Below are 17,857 nucleotides of genomic sequence, written 5' to 3'. Positions count from 1 at the left end.
ACCCCCAGCCCCGGTTGCCATCCAGGGCTGCAGGCTCCATAGTGGCTCTAGCCCCATGTGCAATCCAAGGCACTAAGGCAGTAGCCCCTGGAGTTTGCTTCCAGCCCCCACTGCAATCCAGGGCTGCAGGCTCTGAGGGTGCCCCCAGCGCCTGCTGCAGGCCCGGGTGGCACCCCAGGTGGCTCGAGCCCCTCATGCAATGCGAGGCTCCCTAACTGCCCAGGTTGAGTTTGCGCCCCCGCCCCCGCCCTGGGGCTGCAGCAGCCCCGGAGCCTGAGGAGGTGCCTGCCCCTTTAAATCTCTCTCTCCCACGTGCTGTCTGGTCGTGCTGGAGACGGTGACGCACGCGGGACGTCAATGGAGGCTGTGGGAGAATTTAGATGGGGGGGGGGAGCGGGAGCCCCTTTGCACTAAAGCTCAGCCCAGCCCGGAGTAGCACTGCCCAGAGTCAGGTGCATGCTCTAGCCGGAGTGGGGGGGCAGCCTCAGCCCCCCCCAGGTGCATTCACCCCCCCCCCCCCATGGCCCAGCCTCTGATCAAACTCCATTTCCTCCCTGTGACAGCTTCACCGCCCGGGCCGTGCAGTAAACACGGTGTCCTTCCGCCACCAGCTGCGGAGGGCAAATAATCCGCTGCCCGCGCCTCTGTGTGTGTGTGTGTGCGGGGGTGCGGTCACGTGACGCCCCACGAGAGAGCGGGGCAGCTGGGCTCTTTGCAGCCGCTGGGAGCAGCCAAGCAGCTGACTTGGGGGCTTAGAACCAGGGCTGCCCCCTTCCCACCCATTGGCCCCCCAGGCCCGCTGATCAAGCTGCCCCTGGCATCCCGCATGCCCCCAGCCTGGCTCCTTCTGGCAAGGGCTGGTGCATGCCCAGATCCCAGGGCTGCTGCTCCCTGCAAGGGCCCATTCCTGCCATGGACCCAGGTCAGCCCCTCGTTTGACCATAGCTTTGCTTTCATCACTTTGCAAGCGTGACCCACTGGGTTGGTGTGTACATGTCCCCAGCTGTGCCCAAGCGGGGCCACAAGTGGGGCACCCCATGGCTGCTGCCCCTTGTAGATCCAGCATGCATGCAGCCTCGGAGCACTGATTCCCCGTTCCCCTTTGCACCTCTTATCTCCAGGGGCCTGGCGCAGAGCATACACAGTGCTGGCTCCTAGATAGAACTCTTGGCCAGTCACCAACCCTAGGGCGAGGCCCCTGGGGGAAGGGAGATGGAGGAGCAACTGGGCCTTTTAAAATGTTGCCATGGAAATACACTGGGGAGGAGAGAAAAACAATAACAAACAAAATGAAATATTTTCATGCCAGGTTTTGAAAATCAAAAACAAGTTTTGGTCTCTTTTTTTATCCAAAAAATCAGTAATTTTTGAAAAGCAGGAGTTTTTTATTTTTGCAAAAACATTTGTTTGTTTGAAAAGGGCATGTTTTCTTGAGGAAAAAAATGTCGACTAGGTCTCGTGATCCGGAGCATTTGACACACTGGTTCCACTGGTGCAGGTAACCGTGCAAGGGAGAGCCTTCCATGGGACTAGTGCAGAACCCTGCAGCTGGACCAGGATCCCACGGGTCCTGCAGGAGCCATTGCCATAATAGCAGGAGCAGGATTAAGAATAGTCCTGGCTCTTGGACAAGGTGCAGTGCTGCAGAGGATGGAGGCTGCAGGCTCAGGCTCTGCCTTGCTCCCTCCTGAATTCCCTGTAAAGCCTTGTGGGGTGGGGTCAGCCTTTGCTGATCAGGGATATGCCTTTTGCACCATGAAGCAACTGGGAGGACTTACATCTTGATGAGTGATAGACTTTGCCCTTATGCTATATAGTGCTTCTGTCTCACATGGCTTCGCAACAACCGTCCTAGTGGCACCACAGCCCTGCATGGTAGGGAAGTATTAACATGCCCACTTTGGAGATGGGGAAAACTGATACCCAGAGGGTGAAATGAACATGAGCCCAAAGTCAGCGCAACAAGTGTGGGAAAGGCAGTGTGGACTAGTGGATAGGGCAATGGGCTGGGAGACCTGGATTCTGTTCCCAGTTCTCCCATTAACCTGCTGTATAACCTTGAGTGAGTCGCCTCTGTTTCCCTTCCTGCCCTTTGTCCTGTCTATTTAGATTGTAAGTTCCTTGGGGCAGAGGCTGTCTCTGTTTATATAGTACCTGGAGCACTGGACCCTGATCTCAACTGGGGCTTTGAGCTGCTGGTATAATACTATCATGCATAACAATGACAGAATTAGGAATGGAATCCAGGAGTCCTGGCCCTGTTATCCAACCACTAGACCATGCTGCCTCTTGCCAAAGGTGTGAAACTGTTCACATCTGCCATTGATTCACTTCTTCATGCCTCAGTATCCCCATCTATAAAAGGAGGCGAATGGTACTCACCTACCTTGGGAGGAGGTTGTGTTAAAAATACTCTTAATGATCCTCAGAAGAAAGGGGCCACTGAAATACTAAGTATAATTATACCTATATTCAGCTTTTTCCGGCTTTGTGTGACCTGCTGCAGGGGAGACCCTAGCCCGTTGGACCACTGCTCAGGAGACCCGACTGTTGTTCATGGCTCTGCCATGGGGCAACGTTGGGCAAGTCACTTCACTGCTCCGTGCCTCAGTTTCCCTATGTTTGTTACAGGGATAATGATGCTGATTTTCCTTTGTTCTGCGGATGAACAGTGTGATATAAGAGCCAGGGATTGTTTTTTAATCCCATTATAGACCCCATAAACCCACCCCACAATAGAGGCCGTTCCCACAGCAGCCTGGTTGCACTTGAACCAAATCCCAAAGGACTTCTCCCGGCCTGGAGGTGGGCTGGGGGGGGTAGGTGGCAGGTGGAACAGCACCAGTGGAAATAAGCAGAAGTGGCTGACCAGCCAGAGACAAGAAGAGCTGGGAAATGCCCATGTAATAACAAAGGCCCTGGGGCTTAACAGCAGGGTCTGAATGCAGGACTTTCAGTTCTGCTGCCACTTGGCCTCAGGAGGCATGCCACGGTGCACTGTGACTTTTCCTCATCCTTTAGCAGCTACTCTGTACGTTGGCTAATGGAATCCCTTCTTTAGCAAAAGCTAAAAGCCCTGTGAATTTGAACCCCACCGATGGCCCCAATGGGTGCTGGTTCCTCCAGCAGCAGTAGTAAGTTGTTATCCTCTAGTTGACTAGCCACTCGAGAGGGCTGTGGTACATGCCAGCGTGCTACCCATAGTTATGTCCCAAGGGCCAGATCCCCGGCTGGGGTAAATCCACATAGCTCTGTTGAAGTCAATGCTGACTTACACCAGCGGATGATCCTCATCCCAACTGCAGGGAAATGATACTCCTGCTATTTGCACATTGTGTGAAAGAAGCAAACGTTTTTCACCCTTCATCTGGGCTGCCCGAGTGTAGGTGGCGCATATTTATGTTTGAGCACCCAGGAGTCCTCCTCCTATTTCCCCCCCCCCCCGGCATGGGGCAAGAGAAAGTAATTTCCATTGTCAATAGACTGCATACCAGCTGTACGAAAAGATCAACCCATCGCCGTGGTGTGGGAAGAGAGTTACTCAGCATTTGGTTCCCAAGAGAAAAATTGCAGCTGAAACTGACTTTCCAAAATACTTTGAGGCTCACAGTAATGTTCTAATCTTCCAGGGGCTGCCAGGAGCCTCAGAAATATTCTGGGCTTCATTCTTCCCTTGATTGCACCAGTGCAGGTCAGGAGGAATTCTCTTACACTAAACTGGCATAGGAGAGAGATTGGGGCCCGTTGGAGATTTTTTTTTTCCTGGTTACATGATTGCAGCCGATTGGAAAACAAACACCCAAGATTCTGTGCAAACAACCCTCAGAGGGATGATTAATTCTGTCTCAGTGTAAACTGATATGGTGCTAAAAATAGGACCAGTAACAACAACAATAATAATAATAAACCCAACCACAAACAGCCCCAAAAGCCAAACAGAAAAGTCCACCAGAAAGATGCATCCTGAGATGACGTGGGAAGGATCTGACATGAAATTTGCAGGGATCAGCTGGGCATTTGTTGTTTCGTCGATTCCACTGGCATTGTTCCCCATAATCCTCCCTGTTCTCAGCCTGGGGTACCGCAATCGTTGAGTCTTCTGAGCTCTAAGTGGCCCCTTCCTGCCTCAATGAGTCTATGAAACTGTAACCATGGCAGACAAAGGGAAGATGGCAGCGTTGTTAATTCAATGATCCTTATCACTGAACTCAGGTCCAAATTTTAGGTCTCCTAAAAATAATAAGGTATAAATATATTTTGTTGCACAAAAAGAAAATCTAATATTGATAGAGGCTTTCGCATGAAACGGATTCCTTACAGGTCAGTCAAATGCTTCTCGGCCCCAATCCTGTCCTCGGCTCAGTTTGTGTCACAACTTTCCATTGGGACTGGAAGCTCTTTGGGGCAAAGACCAGGTGTTTGTTCTATGTGTGGATGGTCTCCCGATTCCAGAGTGAAGACAGAACAACTAACTTCACTTCCAGAGTGAAGACAGAACCATGACGGCAGAACAACTATTAGTACTAGTCTTGTTTATTGTGGTCATGCCAAGGGGCCAGCGAAGAATGGGTCCCATTGTGCTAGGCACTGATGGCCATATTTGGGGTCTGCAAGGCCTTTCCCTGCAGGTCAGAATGGCAGAGATCCTGGGGGGTTTTCCACCATCATTTATTTATTATTTGTATGTCAGTAGCACCGCGGAGCTCTTGTCATGGACCAAGACCTTGCTGCGTTAGGTGCTGTATCATCACAGAACAGAAAGACAGCCCGTGCCCCAAAGAGATTACAGTCTAAGGATCAGACAAGAGACAACAGCCAGATACAGACTGACAGGAAGCAAGGAAACAATGAAACCGTATTGGTCAGCATGACAGGCAGTTGTCTCAGAAGATCTCCCTGCCCCATACAGAAACATACAATGTCCTTTATTAGCTCCACTTCAGTATAAATGCAGTGTTTATGTTCCTCTCCCTGCCATAAAGTCTCCTGATGCTGCATGTGTGTGTGCGCGCTCACATACACACACACACGTTGTGTAATTCACCGCCTACCTTCCTTGCACTGGGAGTCTCCTCCTACGCCAAGCGTATTGTAAAACTTCCCTATTCTTCCTCAGCCTGAGTCACTCGCTTTGTGGATCCTCCCACCGGCGCTGGAACTTATGCACTGGAAGAAGCTGATTGCTTGTGTCAAAGAGGCTTAACTGGAGTCTGCATATGGCTGAGCCGCTAACTCCATTGGAATTCTTTTGGGTCGGGGTCTGTACAGCCCCTAATACCATGGAGTGAGGTCATGACCCATAACTGGAGCTACTAGGCGTGACCGCCACACAAATAATAAATAATGATCATAATTCCTTTCTGCTGGCAGAAATACAGTCCTCGGCTTGTCATCTTCCCCACTCCACGCTTCCCCTGATTATTCTATGGGCCTGACACTCATTTGCTCTGTTCCTGTGGCTGGGGCAGGGCAAAGGTGGCTTTAAGGCCACTTTTTTGCTTCTCAGATTCTGAGGCCATGTAGGGCTCTGCACAGGTCCTGATATAAGTGGGAGCTGCCCGGTGGCTGCTCTAATTTACACACTGCTTCCCATGCTCCCATAATGCAGTGTGCTCTGGCTACACCACCCTTATTTTGGGACTGGAAGCAGGGTCCTTATACCAGCTCCACGCTGGCTAGAGAGGATCCCTGTGCAAAGGGGGGATTCTCAGGGGGCCATATCCACCCACTTTAAGGCCTTCTGTACTGCCGGAGTGGCCTAAATGGGCCTTATTGTCTGAGGACCAGGTCTTTCAGATCCTCCATTAAGAAGGAGGCAGGTGTCTGCCGTGTCTGCAGACCACATCACAGAGGAAGTGGGATGCTATGTAACAGTTGTGGTAAGTGTGTGGTGCTTCTAGAATTCCAGAGGATTATCTCATTTCCCAGAGAAGTAATTCCCAACCTGTCACTCACACACCACTCTCCAGGAACTGATTAGTAAAGGTCACAGTCAAGCTCAGAATGGGTGTAGGGCCCCAGCAGCTTCTCTCTTGGCTTTAATGGCTGCTGCATTGGTTACACTCTGGGCAGCTCTCTGCTTTCAGAGCAATTGTCTCAGGCTCTCTGCAGACTCAGGCAAGACATCACTGTGCTGGTTACATTCAGGTCACATATCCAAGCTTTTCATCACAACCACAAGGGCTATAAACATAAATTCTTTATTTAAATGAAAGCTGAGATTCTGAGATGCTCTCCTGGGATGCCAAGAACAGGAGCTCCAGGCATGGGTCTATAAAGTCTGTGCCTTAAACTGGCCCTACTTCAGGGGGTGGAACACTGCAGCTAGAATCATTCCAGAAGACCTTTTTTTCCTTTTTTTAAAAAAAGGAGTGTGACCCCAGCCTAATTAATCCAGATTGAAACTACATACAGGAGGAATTTAAGAAGGTGGAATATAATTAACCTGGGCTGTAGCTGGGCCAGGAAATTGTGGACCACAAGAAAAATATTAGTATTGGAAGTTGGGTATATGGATTTGATTGACTTAGTAAAACTCAGATTGTAGTTTAAAAAAGAAAGAAATAACATCCTTAGTTTTATTCTTATTGGGGCCAAATTGGACAGTGAAGGGCTAGAATAGAATGGGATAGAATTTCTATTAATGCCTATACCAGAGAGACAGTCTGGTCCAGTATATAGCATCCTGGGTGACCTGGCGGGAAATCATTTCACCTCTTTGCATAGTGTAAGCTCTTTGGGACAGGCACTGTCTCTTGCTAAGTGCTTATACAGCACCTAGTACAGAAGAGACCTTATGTTGGTTGGAGTCTCGGGGCGCAACCAATATTAAAAGTGAGCAAACTGATTTGTAGAGCCAGTAGCACTGTCCCTTAGCCCAGAGCTCGTCCCACATTTCCTATGGTGTGTTTGATATTATTGGTCTAACACTTGAACAAACTATTTTCAGACAATGGGCTTGTTTTGCAAATGACTTGCTTCAAGTTGTGTGGTGTGATTGGCCCCCTAAACCACATGGTATTGTTTCTGCTCTCTGATAGGGTGAGTGGAACTTTTAATTTCACTTATATAGGGCCCACCCTCCGCCTGCTGTCTGAGCACCTGACATGACACTTATCGGCATGACACTAAGGCTCCCTTTCCTTGCCCTGTCAGTAGAAAAGGGCCTTAAAGTGGATATAGGTATAATTAACACTGCCTTTAATGGCCCTTTTACTCTGGCAGAGAGGTGTAAAGGGGCCTTAGTGTAAATGAGGATCAGGCCCTAGTTGTTTGCACCCTTGTCACTAAATTGATGCAGATTTTCTTACTCTAGACAAGCCCCAAAATTGGTGAGGGGCGGGGGACAGCGGGGAAATGATCCAGTGCAATCAACAGTTCGGGTTAGGCTGTAAGCTTCATACTGGAATCAAGTGACTTGCCTGAGGTCACCTGGGGAGGCTGTGGGGGACGGAAACTAAATCCAGAACTCCTGGGTCCCATTCCGATGCCTTAGCCATAGGACCACCCTTTTCAGTCTTGAAACATTAGAGGAGCAAAGAGCGAGACACATTTTCCAGTGTGAATTTTAAGACTAGTAATGACTCATGCCGAGGGATGGGGCTAGGGGCCAAGAACTCCAGAACTCTAATCATGTCTCTGCCACTGAGTTGATCTAGTTGCTTCCCTGCCCTGTGCCTCTGTTTCCCCTCTAACATGCTGATAATCTTCCACCTCCCCATATCGATGTGTTGTTGGGTGTTAGTGAATGTTTGTATAGTGCTTGGAAATTGTAAAACACTAAGTATTAATTATTATTATAATATATTATTATGTAAGGGAAGAGTACATTTTTGGCTTTAAATATTTTGGGCCCAAGCCTGAGCTAGTTTAAACTGATGTAGCTCCATTTAAATCAATGGGACAGATTCCTTATGTGTATACATCACCTTAGTTTGGTTGAAGTCAATGGGTTAGATCTCTAGCTGGTGTAAAGTGGCATTCATTGCAATTCAGGGCCCAGTTCCTTGTTCTCACCCCCATGCCCTCGCAGAGCTAGGAACGAAAACCCAGGAGTCCTGACATCCAAGCCTCACCTCTAAACACTAGATCAAACTGCCTCCCAGAAACAAGAATAGAACTCAGGAGTCCTGACTCCCAGCACTCTCTTCTCTAACTACTAGGCCGCACTGCTCTTTATCTGAGATACATCCCGCAGCATTGCTCGCTGCATGTCCAAAAACACCTCACTGCCTTCTGAATTTCAGCGTTGGTGCAGGGGTGCTGCTGGAACTAGGGGGGCAAAGAGGAAAGGGGGCTGCTGCACCCCCTGGCTTGAAGTGGTTTCCATCATATACAGGGTTTACAGTTTGGTTCAATGGCTTTCAGCACTTCCCCGCCCCGCTATACATATTGTTCCAGCCCCCGTCGGTGACTTAGTGCACGGCTGGAAGGCGCTCAGATGCTACGTTTCAGAGTAGCAGCCGTGTTAGTCTGTATTTGCAAAAAGAAAAGGAGTACTTGTGGCACCTTAGAGACTAACAAATTTATTAGAGCATAAGCTTTCGTGAGCTACAGCTCACCTCATCGGATGCATTTGGTGGAAAGAGCTGTAGCTCACGAAAGCTTATGCTCAAATACATTTGTTAGTCTCTAAGGTGCCACAAGTCCTCCTTTTCTTTTTACAGATGCTACCGTGAGGGTCGCGGCGCAAGAACCCCCGCAGACCAGAACTGAGGTTGCAATTGTGCACGCCCGGAGGATTTTGCTGGAGAACAACACCCCTCGGGATGCGCGTGTGTGTGCACGCGTGTGTGCAAAAAATAGAGGTGCAAACTGGGTCTGAAGGAGCGCGCTCCTGACATCTAGCGATGAGCGGCGAAAGGGGGGATGGAGTGATGGAGCCCAGAAAGCAGCCAAGTGGAAGCCAGGGCCCTTTAAACCCTGCACAGATCAGGCTCCTGCATCACCCACCCAGCCTGCTGCTGGTCCTCCGGGCGGAAGGATTTGCAGCAAGCCACGCTGCAGCCTAGCTTGGGAGGAGGTGGCTTGGGTGCAAGGGGGGGGGAGAGGCGGGAGCTGGGTGGCTCAGTCCTCCCTCCCCGGGCTGTGCGTAGGGCTTGGCCATTGGTAGTGGGGAGCCGTCTGGCCTCCCGGCATGCTAGGCTGCGCTGGCTGGTGGTTACGTTGTGTCTTTCCCCCAGTGGGTTGGAAGTAGTTACCTTTGTAGCCAAAAAGGAGGAAGGAAGGGATCGACACACACACAGACACACACACACAGACGCAACCAAAGGAGGAAGTTCATTGAGACACTGAGATTGCTCCTGGTTGCCTGGGCTCGCCTCTGAATTGTGACTGCGGTGTTGTTGTTGTTGCTTCTTTGAAGCCTCCTCTTCTCCCACAACACCCCGGTCCCGGGCTCCTGGCAGCGACTTTTTGGGGGGAAGGCAGCGCGGGAGCGGACGCTGGAGGGTAAGTCGAGTCCTGGGGGTGTGGGTGTGGGGGTAGCCTAGGGGTGGCGGTGGACTGACCGCGCTGGGGAGTCCGGGTGGGGAGGGGCTTGGGTGGAAACCATTTGGCAACAGCCGGGGTTAGGGTGACCAGAGAGCAAGTGTGAAATACAAGAGACACTGGGGAGGGAAATAGGCGCCCTATATAAGACAAAGCCCCGACTATGGGGACTGTTCCTATAAAAGCAGGACAGCTGGTCGGCCTGGCCTGGGTGCCACGGTGATGGGCGGCGGCGGGGAGCGTGTGTGGGGGGGGCTGTGGTACAGAGAGATGGATCCATAGATCGGGATCGATTCTGGCTGCGGGGCGGGAGGGTGGCGAGCGCATCCTCCAGCCGCCTCTGACATTTCAAAACAACCCCTCGCCAAAATGGTGCAGAGGTGAAGGGAGGAATACAGGCGGCGGCGAGGTGTTGCCTCCCTTGTGTCAGCCTGACAGCAGCGGCTGTTTGCAAAAGGGGGGGGGAAGGATCGGAGCTGGGGACCGGTGAGGGGCCAAGACACTAACAGCTCCGCAGGGCGGCCGAGGCTGGGGGCGGGGGTCGATCCCCCTGTCGCCCCCCCCCCGCCCTGGTCTTAGCTGTCGCTTGGGGTGGGTGACAGGAAAGAGAGAGAGGTGCTGGTGCCATTTGACAGCAACCCCCGGCGAAGAAATGGTTCAGAGGGGAAGAAATGTTGCCAGGGCTGGAGGTTGCCTGGGGGAGGGTGGCTGGGAGACAGCAGCTGGGAAGGGGGGGGGGAAGAGTCCCAGATCTGTGGTGTTCGCCTGTTGTTTGGGGAAAGTGTGTGTGTGTGTCTGTGTGTGGAGCTGACAGCTGAGGTTGTTGCCGAGGGTTATGGGCGGGGGGGGGGAGGAGGGGGACGACTTTGGATCCTGCCATTTAGCAGCAGTCACCAAAATGGTGCAGAGGGGAAGGAGGATCTGCCCCAGGAGGGTGAGTGGGCTGGGGGAGCAGCGGGAGTCTGGTGGGGGACGGGGGTGTCTGGTAGCTGTGGGGGGGGGCAGAGGTGTGTGGTGGGGAACAGGGGGTGTCTGGTAGCTGGGGGAGAAGTGGGAGTCTGGTGGGGGACAGGGGTTGTCTGGTAGCTGGGGGGGCAGAGATGTCTGGGGGGGACGGGGGGTGTCTGGTAGCTGGGGAGATAGAGGTGTCTGATGGGTGGCGGGGGTATCTGGTGGAGCGTAGGGGGGTGTCAGGTAGCTGGGGGGGTAGGGGTGCCTGGTGTCTGGTAGCTGGCGGGGGCAGAGGTGTCTGGTGGTGGGGTGTCTGGTAGTTGGGGGCAGGGGGTTTCTGGTGTCTGATAGCTGGGGGAGGCACAGGTGTCTGGTGGGGGGCAGGGGGTATCTGGTGGAGCATAGGGGGGTATCTGGTAGCTGAGGGTGGGGGGCAGGGGTTCCTGGTGTCTTGTAGCTGGGGGTGGGCAGAGTTGTCTGGTTCAGGGCAGGGAGGGTGTCTGGTAGTTGGGGGGCGGGAGCAGCAGTGTGGAGTAAATACAGAGAAAGGGTCCCAGAGATACTAAATGCCAAAGTGTGCGTCTCTGCCATGGTGAGGGACAGCACCCTGGGCAACTGCTCCTTCCTGGGGTGATGGGCGACAGCTAAACCACCAAAATAGGACGGGGGACTGGAGCAACACCCCCATCCTGTGCTTGGGGGGGTGGGAGCAACAGGCCCCCCATGTATGGGGAGCTGGGAGCAGTGCCCCTCTGTGTTTGGGAGGCTGGCTGGCTTAGTATATGGAGCGGTGGGGTGGGGGAGAGGTATTTGATTGGCAACAGCAGCTTTTAGGAAGGGCAATGGTAAATAGAGTCCCGGGGCTTCAATGACTTGGACGGCTGCCTGTTCTGGGGACTGACAGCTGTGGTTGTTTGTTCCTCTCTGGTTGAAATGCTGCTGAAGGCTTGTCTGTGTGTGGGGGTGGAGGTTGGCGGGGGGCGAGGCATTTCTGCAATTTGACAAAAGCTAGAATAAGGTGCCATGGTGAGGAGGCGAGACGCGCCTCGAGAAGGGGTGGGGGATGTTATGGGGGGGTGCACACCTTGGGGGTGGCAGCAGTCGCTACAGGATGGGTGTGTGCGTGCGGGTTTCTGGCACCTGGCAGCTCCTGGGGATGCTGAGGTTTGTCTTGGAGGGTGCCAGTGTTGCTGAGAGTGACAGGAGACAGAGGCATGTCCCATGACCTGAATGGGGCAGCTTGCCAACAGACAGACATAGGGAAATGTGTGTGTGGGTGGCGGCGGTGGTGAGGTTGGGGGTTTAAGAAGGACTGTGTGGGTCGGAGGCCTGCTGAGGTACTGTCGGATCTGGGTGTTGTTTGGCATATGTGTTGCATCTGAGATGCTTGTTTGCCGTCAGTAGATCTCTGCTTGCCCCTTTGCTTGGATGTTGTCTGTCTCTTGCACAGACACAGACACAGATACAGACACAGACAAGGCTCTTTCCTTCTGCACTCTCGGTGTCTGTTCTCACCCAGTGCCAAATCCCCAAGTAGCTTTCTTCACATGTGACAGGAAGGGGGGGTGATGGCTGGGAAGGGTCAGCCACAAGTTGGTCCATTTCCTTCTCCTGCGTGCTCCCCCCCACCAACATCCACTGCCCCTGGCTCTCCTGGCTGTCTGGAGCTGACATTTCACGGAGGGCCCTTTCTCCGCTCTCCCTGCCGGTTTGGTTTTGGGAAGCCAATGGGAGCTGAGTGCTGGGTCTTTCGACTGTAGGTGGAACAGAACCTGGAGCACACCTACTGAGGGCTGCTCAGTTTGGAAAGTGATCGTTGAGCGCCATACCGTCCATTCGAATGCCTGATTCTCATTTACACTGAGGACCCTTTACCCGTCTCTGGCTGCGCAAAGGGACCTGAGGCCCGGTTGAAACACAGATTTGGCAGTAGACTAACTAGGTCAGTTAGGGGTGTGATTTCTCCTCCCCCCTCCATATAGTTGCATCTAAAGAAATGTGTTTTTTTTACCCACGAAAGCTTATGCCCAAATAAATCTGTTAGTCTTTAAGGTGCCACCGGACTCCTCGTTGTTTTTGTGGATGCGGACTAACATGGCTACCCCTCTGATGGTTACACCAGTACAACCACTAGTGTGGGTACAGTTATAAAGGTACTTTTACATTGGGATACTTATTCCCCTGTAGCTATACCAGTATAAGCGCTTTTGTCCTGGTATAACTGCATTCACACTAAGGGGGGTATATAACACTTTAACTACTGGTTCTCCTTTGCCCTACAACCGTAGGCTCGGGAGGGAGAGACGCGTTCTCCCACAATATGCCACGAACCAGCTCCTAGAACGGCTCAAGTCAGCGAGGCGCGAAGAACTCTGCGAAACACCTCCTGAAATTTTAGTGTCAAACCTGGGTCACTACAATGTGGCTGCGGCTAGACGGGTCTGGAGGGTGCGTGGCTCTGCCGTGCAGATGCTCAGCAAGTGCGAGTTCAGTGCATCCCCTCAGGCCTTGATTCAGCAAAGCAGTTAAGTCCGTGCTTCACTGTTAGCGTGCGATATTGAAGTTAGTCAAGGACACTCCCCTGCTTAAAGTTAAGCACGTGTTTAAGTGTTAAGTTGAACTGAAGCCTCACAAAATGGATGTGACAAAAGGTACCATTCTGCTCTGGTAGCAATTAGCACCCACCTGGCACTGGTGTAAATAAGAACTCAAGGTGAAAAGCAGGCGAGTTTGCACTACCCTGTAGGACTTGGGCAAAGCCTCGTCTAGACGTTAAAGTCTTAGTGATATAACACTTTTTTTGGGGGGGAGGGGTGTGATTTTGTTTTTTACCGAAATAATTATGCCAATAAAAGCCCTCGTGTGACTGAGTTATACTGAACGAGCTTATTTTGCTTCAACTGCAGTGAGCTACCCTGATATAAGCATTTCGATGTCGCTATATTTGCATCCACAGCGGAGTTGTTTTTGCCACTTCCATTGTGCTGGAATAAAATCAGAGAACTGTAAAGCTGGAAGGGACCTCGAGAGGTCATCTCGTCCCAGCCCCCTCCTCTGAGGCAGGACCAAGTAACCCTAGACCATCCCCGACAAGCGTTTGTCCAGCGTGTTCTGAAAATCCGCCAATGATGGGGATTCCATAACCTCCTTTGGACGTCTGTTCCCCTTAGAGTGAGAAAGTTTGTCCTAATATCCTAAATCTCCCTGCAAATTGGGCTGGTTTTCCTTCTTGTCGTACTCTTGGTGGTCGTGGGGGAGCAACTGGTCACTGTCTTCTTTCTATCAATGTTTTGCTGTTATCATGTCCCTTCTCAGTCTTCCCTTCTCGACACTAAACATGCCCATTTCTTTCAAGCTTTCCTCATAGGCCATGTATAAATAAAGCAATACAGTACTACTTTCAGAGTAGCAGCCGTGTTAGTCTGTATTCGCAAAAAGAAAAGGAGTACTTGTGGCACCTTGGAGACTAACAAATTTATTAGAGCATAAGCTTTCGTGAGCTACAGCTCACTTCATCCGATGAAGTGAGCTGTAGCTCACGAAAGCTTATGCTCTAATAAATTTGTTAGTCTCTAAGGTGCCACAAGTACTCCTTTTCTTTTTACAGTACTACTTGTAAGTGTTCACAGGTCCTCACTGTCCCTTATGCCTCATTTTCCTCAACTGTAAAATGGGATAATAATAGCTCTCTGTCTCATCCTTTGATGTCTGTCTGTTTAGAGTATTAGGCTTTTGGGCCAGGGACTGTCTCTTAGTTTTATTATTGAACCTTTGTATTGTGGTAGTGCCTAGAGGCCGATCAGACCTGGATCCCATTGTACTAAGTGCCGTGTAAAACATATAGCAAATGACAAGTCCCTGCTCTCAAAGAATCGAGACTTAAAGACATAACTGGTGGCTGTGTTAAGCGGGGTGTCAATATGTAGGATAGGGCAAAGTAACAAAAATAATAGAACGTGCACAATGCGTAGCCAGTTGGGAACAGTAATTGGAATGACTCTGTTAATGTAATCTTAAGTGTGTGTGTGTGTGTGTGTGTGTGTGTGTAACCTAGTACAGTAGCAATACCTAACCCCAATCTAGCACTTCTTCTTAGTAGATCTCAGCCCAAAAGAGGTCAGTTACCATTATCCGCAAGGAAGCTGTGATCTCAGCTAGCGTGTCTGGACCTCACCATAATACTCCCCAAAATAATAATAATAATAATAATCTGGGGAGAGAGAACATGGTTGCTGTTAAATATATGTATCTCAAGGAAATGCTGCTTTTCTTTTTAAAAATATTGAAACAGTTTCAGATTTTCTTTTCCTCAGTTTCAGAGTAGCAGCGCTGTTAGTCTACATCTGCAAAAAGAAGAGGAGTACTTGTGGCACCTTAGAGACTAACAAATTAGTCTCTAAGGTGCCACAAGTACTCCTGTTCTTTTTTCCTGTGTTGTTTCTCTCTGTTCAATTACTTTTTTGTGTGTGAAAATCAGTATTTGGACGTTGGTGTCTCTAAATTCGTGTTTGTTGTTGACAGGGTGCTAGCCTGGGATGCAGAATACCTAGGGTTTATTCTCTTGGCTTTGCTATTGACCAAGAACATCTCTGGGCGTCTGTTTCCACTCCCATGCTTTGTCTGTTTTCATTGCAAGCTCTTTGAAATAATAATACCACCAAGCTCTTGTACGGTGATTTACCAACATCAGTATCATTAGCTCCATTTTACATGTGGGGAAACTGAGGCAGAGAATGAGGACAGGACATGTCCAAGGTCAGATGGCAGCAGAGGAACCCAGGTCTCTGGAGTCCTAGCCTGGTGCTTTATCCACTAGGCCACACTGTCTTTTGCTGGGGCGTAACCTGCCTGCAGAACTTGCTCTGATCCAATTAACCCTGTTTCTAAATTAATGTATTTAAATTGGTGTTACTTCCTTGCCATAAATTGGTTTAAAAAAGTCCACAGAAGGCGATTGCAGTGACTTAACTAAAAGCCAACCTCCACACAAATTTCCACTGAAACAACAAAAAGTGTGAATTAAAACCAGGGCTGATTGTCATTTACACTCTGGCCCCTTTGCATAAGCCTGAAAATGAGTGTAAATTACAACATACCCAGTTAAAGGCCCTTTGATGCTGCTGGGAAGTTGGGGCTGGTGTGAGGGGTAAAGCCACTGTAGTCCCTTTAGTGTAGACATGGCTTCAGTGTAAATGACAACCAGGCCAAGCTGACTTTAGCTAAATGCTGGTGTAGCTTTAATCAGAGTAGTTGAACGGAAACTATTTCAGTGCAATGCATTGCCCTGCCGTTTGCACCGGTACAATTAATTTTAGACACTGTTAGCTCCAGAATAAGAAATTCCCACACTGGGTAGCTTGGAAAAAAGGAGTGTTCTTAGGTCGAGTTAGGGCTTGTCTACATTGGGAAAGTTAATCCAAAGAAACTAGGGGTATGTGTACACGGCAGCGCTATGGCAGCGTAGCCGCTTCTGTTGCATTGATCTTGCTGCATCTCCAGCTGGGGTTAGGACCTAGCTACGGTGCACACGGAGTGCAAATTTTTTCATGGCGTTAATTGTACATGAGACCCCCATGTATGACTTTTGAAGTGGATTAGTTAAACTGCATTAAATCCTTGTGTGAACACTGTTATTCCGAATGAAAGTGGCCTTCATTTGGTTCCAAAAGTGAATTAAAATAAACCAAATTAAGGACATTTAATTCTGAATGAGGGTGCTCACACAGGGGTTGAGGATGGTTGGAATAATCCACTTCAAATTCACACCTCTAATTCAGATTCATTTTCCTGGATGGCCCCCGTAGACAAGCCCTTAATCGATTTAAAAACCGAATGAATTAAATCAGTGCCATTTCTGTGTGTAGAGAAAGTCCTCTTTACTTGTACAGACCCCAGCACAATGGGGTGCTAGTCTTGGTTGGTGCGACTGCCATTCAAATAAGGAATAATTTGTCCATCAGAGTTAAGATGGCACGGATCAGCCTACGGCTTCCTAAGAAATGACATTTGATACTTTTCTCTCCCTGGCATTTCTCTCTTCTTTTTTAAAATGACATAAACCTATCAATAAAGCGCTATATTTTATTAAACAGCTGGTTTGAGCAGAGCTTAGGCGATGTTGGGAGACCTCTAGGCTGACCTTTTTTTAGTATATATTTTTTTTTATTAAAGAAGCCGTTTGCTGCGTGTGGTGCTTTTCTCTTTAATGTGAATCTAGCCCTCGCCCGACTGTCATCTGCCAGCAGCTCTGCCTTCGCAGATCTGTCGTTTTCAATCTTTCACTCTGGTGTCACGTGCTCTGTCCTTTTTCTTTGCACTTGTTTGCTTGCAGCTTTTTTTATTTCCTCCTGTTTAAAACAACAATCGTTCTTATTGATCATAAAAAGCACTGGGGCTATAAAATAAATAAATCTTCCTGCCAAAAGTATCCAGAAATGTATTCAAACCACTTTACTCTCTGGACTGGGCAACTGACTAGTGCTTTCTAAAGCCTGGAGCAGAAAGGCTAGGTGAAGAGAGAGAGAGAGAGAGAGTGTGTGTGTGAGAGAGAAGAAGGGAGGGACATGTGGGGTGAATGATTCAAACTCTGACCTGCTCTATACTAAAAATGTTTACTGGGAAAGCTTGCCCAAATTCCCACAATTCTCAGAGAGGTATCCCATGATATTGTTAGTTCTTTGGGGGCAAGAATGGTCATTGTGTTCTCTTTTTGTGCAGCACCTGGCACGACAGGGCATGACTGACGCTCTTGGATGCCCCCACAATATAATAATTGTATACAGCAGTTGGCCCACTGTACACAGCAACAATTTCCCACAAGGCAGTGCACCTGAAGGCGGGGGGACACTGGGATGCCTACTCACAATGCACTATGCTTGGTGCTGACATACCAGAAGCTGCATGGACGTAAAGCACCAAGTGGTAGACTGTGAATGCACTTTTCCAAAATAGCTTTGTCCGTGGCACTGTGCCGGCAAAACTTTTGCCAGTGAAACTGCCTACTGTAGGCAAAGTCCATTCAGCCTGAGTTTGCAGAGAGCCTGGAACAATAGCTCTAAAGTGTCATTTGCCCCATTCATTTAAATGGGTGCTAACTCAGATGCTCAGGGTGCAATAAATGTCGACATTGGCAAGTATTTCTCTGTTTGACTAAATATGTTAGAAAGGAGAGGGAAGATCAGATTATAATATAGCTCTTTTGAGCCATAGATCTCAAAGTGCTTTACAAAGGAGGTCAGTATCATCATACCCCTTTTCCCAAGGGGAAACTGAGGCACAGAGGTGAAGTGACTCACCCAAGATCACCCAGAAGGCCAGTGTCAGGGCCAGGAATCAAACTCGGCTCTCTTGAGTCCCTATCTGCTAGGCCACACTGCCAGTTATGAAGGATTTCCCCGGAGTGGGGTGGGGGTGAGGC

At 49.9% G+C, this 17,857-nt stretch overlaps 1 protein-coding gene across 10 annotated transcripts in view; it reads left to right on the top strand.

The window, feature by feature from the left end:
• Positions 1–9,040: 9,040 nt before the first annotated feature.
• Positions 9,041–17,857, top strand: part of MEF2D (myocyte enhancer factor 2D) — a 174,726-nt gene continuing 165,909 nt past the window's right edge. For 3 of the 10 annotated variants that reach the window (XM_038382432.2, XM_038382430.2, XM_038382423.2), the window contains exon 1: positions 9,103–9,450. The gene's annotated coding sequence lies outside the window, so the exon portion shown is untranslated. Of the gene's footprint in view, positions 9,451–17,857 lie in introns of all 10 variants that reach the window. The other 7 variants (XM_043502373.1, XM_038382434.2, XM_038382421.2 and 4 more) reach the window with 6 other exon arrangements.

The sequence above is a fragment of the Dermochelys coriacea genome, chromosome 24, assembly GCF_009764565.3.
Source record: "Dermochelys coriacea isolate rDerCor1 chromosome 24, rDerCor1.pri.v4, whole genome shotgun sequence".
Lineage (NCBI taxonomy): Eukaryota > Metazoa > Chordata > Testudines > Dermochelyidae > Dermochelys > Dermochelys coriacea.
This window is presented reverse-complemented; position numbering and strand designations above follow the sequence as displayed.